Here is a 10,020-nt window from a genome sequence, read left to right as displayed (position 1 = left end):
CACCACATGGATTTCCTTTGTCACGTGCRGAAGTTTTACAACCGGTAGCATTATTTTCTGTTGTGCTCTTTTTTTATTGCACTTTATCTGCCAACAGATACTACATTCAGCCTTTCTGACTCCAGCTTATTGTCAGTTCCACACGATTTTGCAGTGTCTATGTAATGATAAAAACCCTCATGCATCCAGCGCAATGTATTAGGAAGGTTTTACATCAATACAGGAAACCTCTACTTCAATCTGTCATGGTTAAAGCAGCTGGAGGAAGTAGTTGTAGGGCTTACAAAGATCCTGTTTGATGCACGATGTCCTACAACCACTCTAATTATAGCAAGCCTGCCTCAAAAGCTGGGATAACTTAGGGATGGGCAAATGTTGAATGGAGCAAGCCATTATATAAACCAAACAGGAATTTGGGTGGTCCAGATGTCTTCCACGTGTATCCCATTAATTATCAGGCTTTAGAATGTCTTACACATTGTGTAAGTATATGTCCAGCCTATTGACTTCACATGAATATTTTGGGACTACAGTGTAGCAAATAATACCAGACTCTTGCTCTAGAATAAAGCATGGCCATGCTCTCCCACTCCCGTGTATCAGATAAAATGAGTTTTATCTTAAATTTCTTTTTTCACTGCCTGTGTAGTTTTTCTGTGTTGTTACTGCTGTTTTGTAGTTTTGCTTGTTTGACAAGGATAGAGTATGCAACACAGTAGTACTGCTGTTTTGCATTCMTGTTGTAGCACCAAGGAGTTCAAATAGGATACAGATCTATTTTTTTATACACTTCAACATAGGACAGTTTCTTCAGAATATTTCTCTGATATATGAAGTTTGTTTGCATAAATTAGTAATTCAGAACACCTGTCCATGCTTAYAAGCTCTTAGTGTATGTGTATTATAATCAACACTGTTTTAAATATTTTTAAACACTGACTGAACCTTAAAAGGCTGTTACTTTAAATACTATGAAAATGCCTGAAAGTACCTTTAAATAATGGATCTTTTTTCATATGTCTGAASTCATGATATTTTTTTCTTCTTTAGTAGTTTTTTTCCACCATTTGCATTGCCTGCCTTTCTCCAGGATTAATGTCACCTGCTTTACTATGATGGTGTTTCTTAGAAGATGCTAATGCTGCCATTATATCTAGCTTCAACCAGTGTGTGCTGCTGGTGACAGCTTTTCCTGGTGCCTGAGAACCCAGACTTTCTCATTGGTGAGTACATACAATTCTTCCACAGTATTAACGTCTGGTRCTGTTTCCTCCTGAGTTTATATACTTCGTTTTTGCTGAATTGCTGACATTTTATGATAACGGCCAAAGTTCATAAGATAAATGAGAATTGTAATGTCTGGGCCAGCGTTTTCAATAATTTTGCAGTCAGACTACACATTTGCATGAAGAAATATCTGTTAGCGACAGCATTTGGATGATATTTTGTAACCCCAGCTTACAGRGTATTTTTAAAAAATATATGTTCCAAGCCCTTCTGGTTTTGTCATTTAAAGGCAGGAACACAGCAAGGTCGTGACTGCAGAGTGACTAAGGCTGGCACAGAAAAGCCTTCCAGAGTGATTAAGCTATTTAGGTGCTTTTTATCCATTTGTGGTATTTGGAAAGAAAAATCATAGAAGAAAAAAAGCATGAGCTGAAAGAAAGATGGTTTTCCAATGAAGAAAGTAAGAAACTACTTCTCTGTAGGAGATCATCCAGGAAATGCCACTTTCTGACTTCCTTTAGGCTTTGGTAGGTCATTATTGTAATAAATGGAAAGACTTTCCTGCAATTCTGAATTAGAAAGATTCGCTAGTTAAAAGTCAGCATGGGGAAGCAGCTTTCCTATAGCCTGTGTCAACCTGAGAGCAGAAGCTTGACTATAAATGTATTGCATTTCTAATTGGTTATATACTGTGAGATTGAGTTATTCCTCTTAGAGTCGCTGCCAAATGAAGTTAAAAAGCAAATTGCATAGGAATAATTCCTGCTGATTTTGAATGACAAAAACAATAAACAGAATCCTGTGGCTACCACTGCACTCCTTGGTACTGTTCTACAACAATGATCAGTACTATGAGGTGTAGTAAAATGTGTTTGGGAAGAAAATAATAGACAAAAGGAATGACAGTTGGTTCTGCTATATTAATTCTGATTGATTAATTCTGGTATTCACTGCRATAAATCTATATTTTCAGATAAAGTAAGACATAATAGTATGCATAAAGATTACGTGAAAATATTCTATATGTCTAATCATTACCTGGGCTATGAATCACTCTATATTCCACAATAATTGCTAGAAAAAATATTTATTTGAGCGAGAGCTTAGATACCATTAAGGAGATGAATTTAATTCAGCAGGTTCCTATGCGCTATATAGCCAATCAATTTTGCTTGAAATAAAAATGATAGCAGCACATCCATCATATTTCCAAGTTCCAAGAGAAAAGCTAGTGCTCCAAGAGTGAAAAGTTCCTTCTGGTTTATGTGATTTATTTGGTGCTAATATATTGAAAGAAACAGTGCTGTAAAGCTGATAAAGGCTCAGGCTGAGTTCAAGATTCTTCCTGCAATAAAATACAGTCTTTTCAAAAGCTATTTGCAGTATTTTATTTGTTGAAATCTTGGAAACAAGGGAGACAACCCTGCCTAGACTCAGCTAGATAGAGATTCTGAGCTTTCATATTGCAAGCTGCGTGTATGTGCCACCCCCAAAGTAGCATTATTATTTGCTGTTTCCAAACAGGCATCCAATAAAACTGCCCATCAATTCCTATTTTGATGGARGCTTATGTATGACATTGCCATCTGTCTAACAGGAGCAATACTAAGGTCACCTTTTGTTTTATTCCATTCAGTGAAGGGCCATTACATAAGAACTGCTTCAGTCACTGTCAGCATGAACTCTATTTGGATTATTCTAACTGAAAGGTCTGTATTCCTTTGTTCGTTCTATAAATTAGCCATGCTTATTCTGAATAAAAATGATGAGCAGAACAAATATTAAAATTGCTGATTCTGTCCCTTGCCTGAAAATATTCTCATTTGGTCAAATGTTCCACTGTGAAATGCCTCTGTCTGATCYGAGCAGGGGAATTCTGAAGCCTGGGTTGGTGAAAACACGTGCTCTTAAGTGACCCAAATGTAAGCAGTAAGCAAATGCTTATTAAATTTGACATATATCTGGAGAGAATGCAGGCAGTAACATCTCAGTTAAAGAGCTGATAGGATTATCTTTAATTTGCTCAATAAATAGAGAACCGTAAAGATGATTACAGCRGCTTTTTATACTACATGAAGAGAAAGAATAAATATCACATTACATATAAGGGATTGTAGTGGTCATGTTCACAGCTGTGCCTTTATCAAGATATTTCATGCAACAACAATAGATGTTCTGTGGAGCCTGCGATAACCCAGCAAAGGAAATGTCACAGAATGTTGACACCCTTGCAAATGATTAAAACAAAAACAAAAAGAAAGAAAAAAGGGAGTTCTTATATTAATGATTTGCATTTTGCAAATTAATTCTACTTGAAAGGGAAACAAACAGTTCCGTTCCAGGGAACTGAACTTACACAGTTTGCCCTTAATTCAAGGAATAATTTGTCCTTGATGGATTTTGGTCAGTGAATAGGAATATRTTTGTTTGCTTTCAGTACTCCAAAGCAGGCTGGGTGCAATACGTCAGAGGTAAGAAATGGCATTTTGACAGTGTTAAATTAACTTGAAGACTGGTTAATTGGGAGGTGTGCCTGTCATTATCTTTACATCCTTTCACTGTTCTCTTACTCTTAGCACTGCATGCACGTTTAGTGACCTAGGTCTAGGTCACTAAAGCAGTTACTGCATTTCTCCTCCACGTATATTTTAGGGCTCTGCAAGTCTCACACCTCCATCTTCCTCAAAAGTCAACCTTCTTTCCACTCTCCACTGCTTCAGTCCTGGCCTGTGCACTGGCTGTTTCAATAGCCACCCCCTTTCCGACTGAATCTGTCTTTCTCCCTCCAATTCAGTCTGTCTAAAACGTTGCTATCAAAATATTTTCCTTTTCTCTGCACTTCAAGAATACTCCCTTCCTTCTAAAATCTTAATATTGACTTATGTCTACATAAAGCTGCAAATCTCTTTTCACAGCTCTGAGTAGTTAGTTCCTACTTGGTCTGACCTCGTTGCATCTCGGCATGCCAGTGTTTGGTCTCCAGTGTTGTCAGTGTGTGTGTGTGTGCACGTTTGTGGGTATGGGGAATGGCTGAAGCCCACCACACTCCTACTGTTCTTCACTGCCTCCTCCTGTTCCAAGTTTTCCTGGAGTCGCAGTGTGAGGTTCCAAAAACTGACCATAGTTGCAGTGGGTTTACAGCACTAGAAAGTGTTCATTCACTTTGAATTCTTGAAATCAGCCTTCAAGTTATTTTTGCATGTAAAATCTTCATTTTAATTACTTTTTAATATTTTTCTGCTACTCTGTCCTCTAACTATAATGTATTTGTRTCTGAGTGAGGGTGTCTCAGCGAGGGTACGCATACCCGAATATATAGCTACTGACAGCATTTGGGAAACGAGCTCCCGGATATTGTGTGTATCAAATATATACAAGTCTAGCAAATATATACACAGTCTAGGAAGGCTTCACATAGCTCTGGGTGCTTTTGTGACTTTAGTGCTTGGAAACAAAATAGCCTAGCAAAACCTTTTCTGCCTTGCTCCTACAAAATGACTTTCAAGCTTCAGCAATAATTTTGACAGATTGCAAGCTAGCCGGGCTGGTTAAGAATATTTACAGCTCAGCATGCCCAAGCTGTTATCTTTACCATGCTCGTCAGGTGATTCACTGAAAACAGGGGAAAGAATCCTACTGACCTGAGCAGGTACTGGGAAACAGCCGGTTCAACTGGGAAGGGAAGAGTGATTTCTCTACAGATTAATGTAGCTGAAGGATGAAACAAGTAATAATTAAACTGCTGAATGGCTCGATTCTGAGAAGCATAAGAATGCCCTTCCCTTATTAAAGATACATTGTTCTTATGCAGTAATACTCCTGAATTTGAGAGTTTACAGTAACTTTTACAGGAGCATTCCATACTCTTTCYGTAAATCACTGGCCTTTTCTTTGCTGCATCTGAGGATTCAAAGTCTGCTGCCTTAGAGCCGTGGTGTTTATGACTTGGTCACCGCATCTGAATTCTTGAATTTAGGGTGCCGCTGATTTGGTCTCAGTTGTTAGCTGCATAAAATGGCTAGTAATGTTTGCTAGGGATTTGTTAAAAAATAAACTCAACTTAAAATTATACTAAGTTAAAAAGAAATCATCCTCTTTAAAAGCATCGTTTTAAATGCACTTTATTAGTTAAAAAATATCTTCAAATCAAAAAGATTTTAAAAAAAAAAATTTTAAAAAGGTAAATTTAAAAAAATTACCCAGTTCTCCTTGTGGAGAGGTAGAAGCTAAAGGGCCAGCATGTCCCACAGTCTGTCAGAACTGTAGGTCTCTCTGGCTTTTTTAGCCCAGAGAGAAACCTTGGCCTCCTGCATACCAAGAGCATGACAGAATCACTAAGCTATCAAACCGCTTATTCTGCCAACATCTTTCTGGTTCACTGACGAGTAAATTAATCCTAGGTAAGAGTGCTCCAGCAGGAGAATAAGGGAGAGCACACGCACTGCCACAGTCGGGTAGTAAGGTGCTTGCCAGGAGTATAAATAATGGATAAATAATTAATTTTCTTCAGAAGAACTGTCAAGAATCTGCTTCTCTGAATGTTTATGAACACATGGTGGAACAGCTCCAGAAAGGGATTGAGCAAGAGCTTCCCTGTGGAAGGAAAACACACGCTGGATCAGGTTGCTCTGCYGTTCCATCCCGGCTCTGAATGACTCACCAAGCAGTAGGAATGTTCAGGACTGGATCGGAGCGCCCGGGGCTCCTGACCAGAAGGTGTCCAGAAGGGAGCTGCTCTGGCAGAAGACAGTGGGACAACCTAATGTCCTAATGCTAATTGCTAGTCGAGCTATTAGGCTGCCTTCATYGCTTGGAAATGATAAGAGTGTGGGTGACAGACTGAGTCTCTAGCATACCAAATAAGGGACATTACCAGTGTTTCTGCCTCTCTGAAAAGAATATTCATAAAAGTGCAACAGCTCCAAGGAGAGCTCGAGAGGGATACAACATACTGCACAAATAGTTCAGTACAGGCCTGGAATCTGTTGACTCCAAGTTCTTGTTTACTGGATTTAAGACCAATCTTATAAGGGAATGAGCAACCACCTGTCCAGTCTGCTGAATGTTCTCTCAGGATCTTCTCTTCTAAATTTGTAATTCTGCAAAAAATATCTAAAAACATCAAGGGTCCTTGATTTCAAAGCAATTTCTTCTTCAATTGCTTATTATAATGCTATTACAGAAAGTCTAGTTTTGTCTTGGAGCTGAAATCCCASAGCAAAACACTTAGGGCAACAGACAAACAAACAAACAAACTATTCTTTCTTTCAGCAGGGAAACCTGCCCATCAGGCAGATGAGATGATCTCGTSCCCGGACAAGAGCTGAGGAGGCAGACGTGCACCTCCTTCAGCGGGAATACTTCTGAAGAGGCAATGGAATGCCAAACGATTGCAATAAATTGCACACCAGTATATCTTTACATAGATATGTGTGTACTTTTACAGATGGTTAATATATCTGGAATAATGTTTATTCAATGACATCACTGTAAGTGTTGACATGGATTTATTTTTACATTTTCACATTCAGTTTTCTATTGTATAAATATCTGAAAGTTCAGTTTACTACAGTATACTGTTCATGCTTTCCCAGCCATGGGGTTGTCAAAAAAAGATCTCCCAGCACAGGAATATTCCCCTTCCCCTGTCCGTGCTCCTGCTTTTGTGTTGCCTGGCCTTCTCCTACACCAGCGCATGTGCTTGTTCGATCCCATTGAAAGCTACTTCCAGTAGGAAAACCAGGAGAAAAAGTTGTATGTATGAAGTTAATTTTTCTGGTAAGTTAGTTCCTCAAGCTGCCTCATCTTGTGGGAAGACGAGCATTGCTGTCACTATGAGGAGGAGTGCAAGGAAGGGTGTGGGAATGTGCAGCTGGAGAGGAAAAGGTGAGGAATGTCACCCTTGCCGCGAGCTCCTTTGGTTGACTTGGCTCTTTTGGWTCCCATTATAAAGCAAGAAGATATGCATATCTGATTGTTCAAATTACATTTTTGCACCTTTAATTTAATAACAACATACCTGGAACTGCCTTGGTGTTTCAGATCAGTTGCACCAAGGTAGGAAATGGTTTGCCACAAGAACACAGGAAATCCTTGGGAAGGACCAAGTAGTTCAGTTCAAGACCATCTCTTACATAAAAACAGGTATTTATCTAAAATGGATATTACTTCTTTTTTTTTTAAGGATATTTTCTTTCTAGACCTTTGTTGTAAATGGTCACTGAATATTTTCATGTCCTTATTTGCAATATTCCTAGCAGCACTCATAATGAAAAATCTACACAAATGACCTTTTATAAACTCTCTGATTCTTTTAAAACACAATGAAATTGAAAATTTGTGTTTGCAAGTATCAGAAGTAAGATGAAAACCTCACTTTGACTGTCTGAAAATAAAGTCTTATAAAGACCCTGCTGAATAGGACACTTAAATACCATTTCCTTTGCCACAATAAATGTTGTTTCAGATTTGATACTTAAAAGCCTAATTCATTCCACTGAGCTGTAACATTTTGTTAAATTGCATAAACTATAGAGGAACCAGCTATTCACTGTCTTCTGTATTTGAACTGTTTACAGTTTTCTGTCAGAAATTTTCTGGAGGAGAAAAGCTTCCATATTCTGGGATTTTTTCAGGTTCGTTGCCGAGATTTGCCTTTCTGCATCCAATAGATCAACCACAAAGTAACCATTCCTGTGGCCTCAATAGAAACGAGAACCTTGATCCAGCTTCCAGAAGTTAAGCCTGTGGGCCAGCGTCTTGGCTGCCATTCTGGCTGCCTTGGTCTAACCCAAWAGGGTTTGGAGAATTTAGGGGTACTTAAATGGCAGCTATGAATTAGGTTGTGTTTCAGCTCAGGAGCCAACTACATTTAGAGAGGATTGTTGTAAAAAGAAAAAAATCTCCCAACTGAAATGTATCCAAGCTATTCATCACTTCCCTTTTATCTCTTTTAATGGAAATTCTCCAAATTCTATGAGACCAGTCTTGTAAACAATTATTTTCTTTCCTTAATTTCCACAGTAGTATTTGTACTTGATTTCTCTCTGAAATTCTATCTATACTACTATTTCTCTCAGAACTCTTTGGTTCTGCCTTGGATTTTTTTTTCCAGATTGGGAAAATGAGAAGAAAACAGAAAAAAAGAAAAAAAAAAAAAGAAAGAAAAGAAAAAGACTTTAATACTTTCTTTTAGCACTTTTTGAATTAAGTGATAATATATGAGACAGTAACAATAGATACTTTTCCCAAATGTTTTTTCTTGGAAAATACTATTATAGAAAAAAAATAAATACAACATTTCTTTTTAGTTTTTGAGGGAATTTTTGGTTTTTGAGTGCCTATATATAGATAAGGAACCTGGCAGACATGTTCCTATAAATACTTGCAATCATCAGACCATGCTGGGGTTTCAGTATGCTGATTGTGTTATTTATGCAGATATATACAAAATTATGCATGACTTGCATGTTATATTCTTGTTAGAAGAGGCTGAGAAGTATGCTACCATACTGTGTGCTGCCTTTTTTTTTTTTTTTAGGAAAAAAAAAATGCATATTCTCTTCACTGGTGTGAGACTAGTTTCATTCTTTTCCCAGTGTAAATTTGCTGGTGCAAATTGAAATGTCCTCTCATTTTTTTGTACTTGCATCGCTGGATGTAACGTTCCCCTGGAGAGGACCTTGCACAGTAAATGTTTTGTACGTGGTGACAGGTTTCAGAGACTTTCCCCACAGCTGTGTTCGGGCCGTGCACCTCTGGGTCTTGATCTTCACTTGGCAGCTCTAAACTTAAGGAAACCTTTGTGGATTTTTTCTGCCTGTGTATTTTCCTTCACACAGCGAAGTAAGGATTTAGATGCGTAACTTTTAGACTGCCTGCTTAGACTCGAGCTGCAGGCTTCATTTTGTGGGGAGGCTCTAGCTGTAACGCAAGCTGACGTATCCAGCGCTTTAGATGGTGAAAGGACTGTGAAGATGTGAACTTGCTGTTATCCTGCCCCTCTTGCCGAGTGATCAGAAGGGGATGAAAGCAAAATGAGATGGCTTGCCCAAAGCCACGCARATGATCATGGGCAAAGCCTACGCTACAAAGGTAAGTGAAGTTAGAAAGGCAGTAGTGGCATATATAAAAGCAGTTACCTTAGAAAAGTCTTGTTAATGCTGTGAACATTCAAAGTGGGGACATAACAGAGTTTGGGTTTTGAAAATTCTTGTAGCTACATTTCTTCACCTGTCTATATGTTTAAGTTTTAAATAGTATGCATTTTAGAAAAAAAAATATTTAACACGTTATTGGAGATAAATTAATAGTGACTGTTTTAGAAAATGTTATGGGTAAAGCACCTACAAGCATGCACACACATTTTGCATTCCCCTAAAAAAGAGTGTCACTATGCGAAAGTTTTTACACCAGCCCCCTTTCAGTACTGCTTTCAGCGGCATTACACGGAGGCCCTTTCCGGCCCCGCTGTAGCGCAGCAGGCGCGCAGCAGGCGCGCAGGGTCGCGCAGAGCCGCTCTTCGCCGCGAGCCGCGGCGCGGGGGCGAGTTCCCCTCCGCGCTTCACCCTCCCGCCCAGCACGTGCTCGCGGCCGTTGAGCGCGGCCGTTGAGCGCGGCCGTTGTGACGCCACGGGCCGGGGCGCGCGGCGGGGGCGGGGCGCCCCGCGGCCGCCGCCGCTGTTGCCGCCGCCGCGGCGCGCGCACGAGCAGCAGCAGCGGCCGCCGCCGCCGCCCCCGCGGGGCGGTTGGTGACGTCAGGCGGTCGCCGAGGAACGGGGCGCAGGTGCATCC

The 10,020-nt window shown here is 39.7% G+C and overlaps 1 long non-coding RNA gene across 1 annotated transcript; it reads left to right on the top strand.

Moving 5' to 3' along the window:
• Positions 1–1,167: 1,167 nt before the first annotated feature.
• LOC112943455 lies at positions 1,168–6,654 on the top strand. Its single transcript, XR_003248581.1, has 3 exons — positions 1,168–1,223; positions 2,864–2,936; positions 6,499–6,654. It is a non-coding gene; the product is annotated as an uncharacterized LOC112943455 (long non-coding RNA).
• Positions 6,655–10,020: the final 3,366 nt, after the last annotated feature.

Source organism: Nothoprocta perdicaria, unplaced genomic scaffold (assembly GCF_003342845.1).
Source record: "Nothoprocta perdicaria isolate Ctin4 unplaced genomic scaffold, notPer1 scaffold_149, whole genome shotgun sequence".
In the NCBI taxonomy this organism is placed as follows: domain Eukaryota; kingdom Metazoa; phylum Chordata; class Aves; order Tinamiformes; family Tinamidae; genus Nothoprocta; species Nothoprocta perdicaria.
Note: the sequence above shows the minus strand (reverse complement) of the source record. Positions and strands in the feature narration are given on the sequence as shown.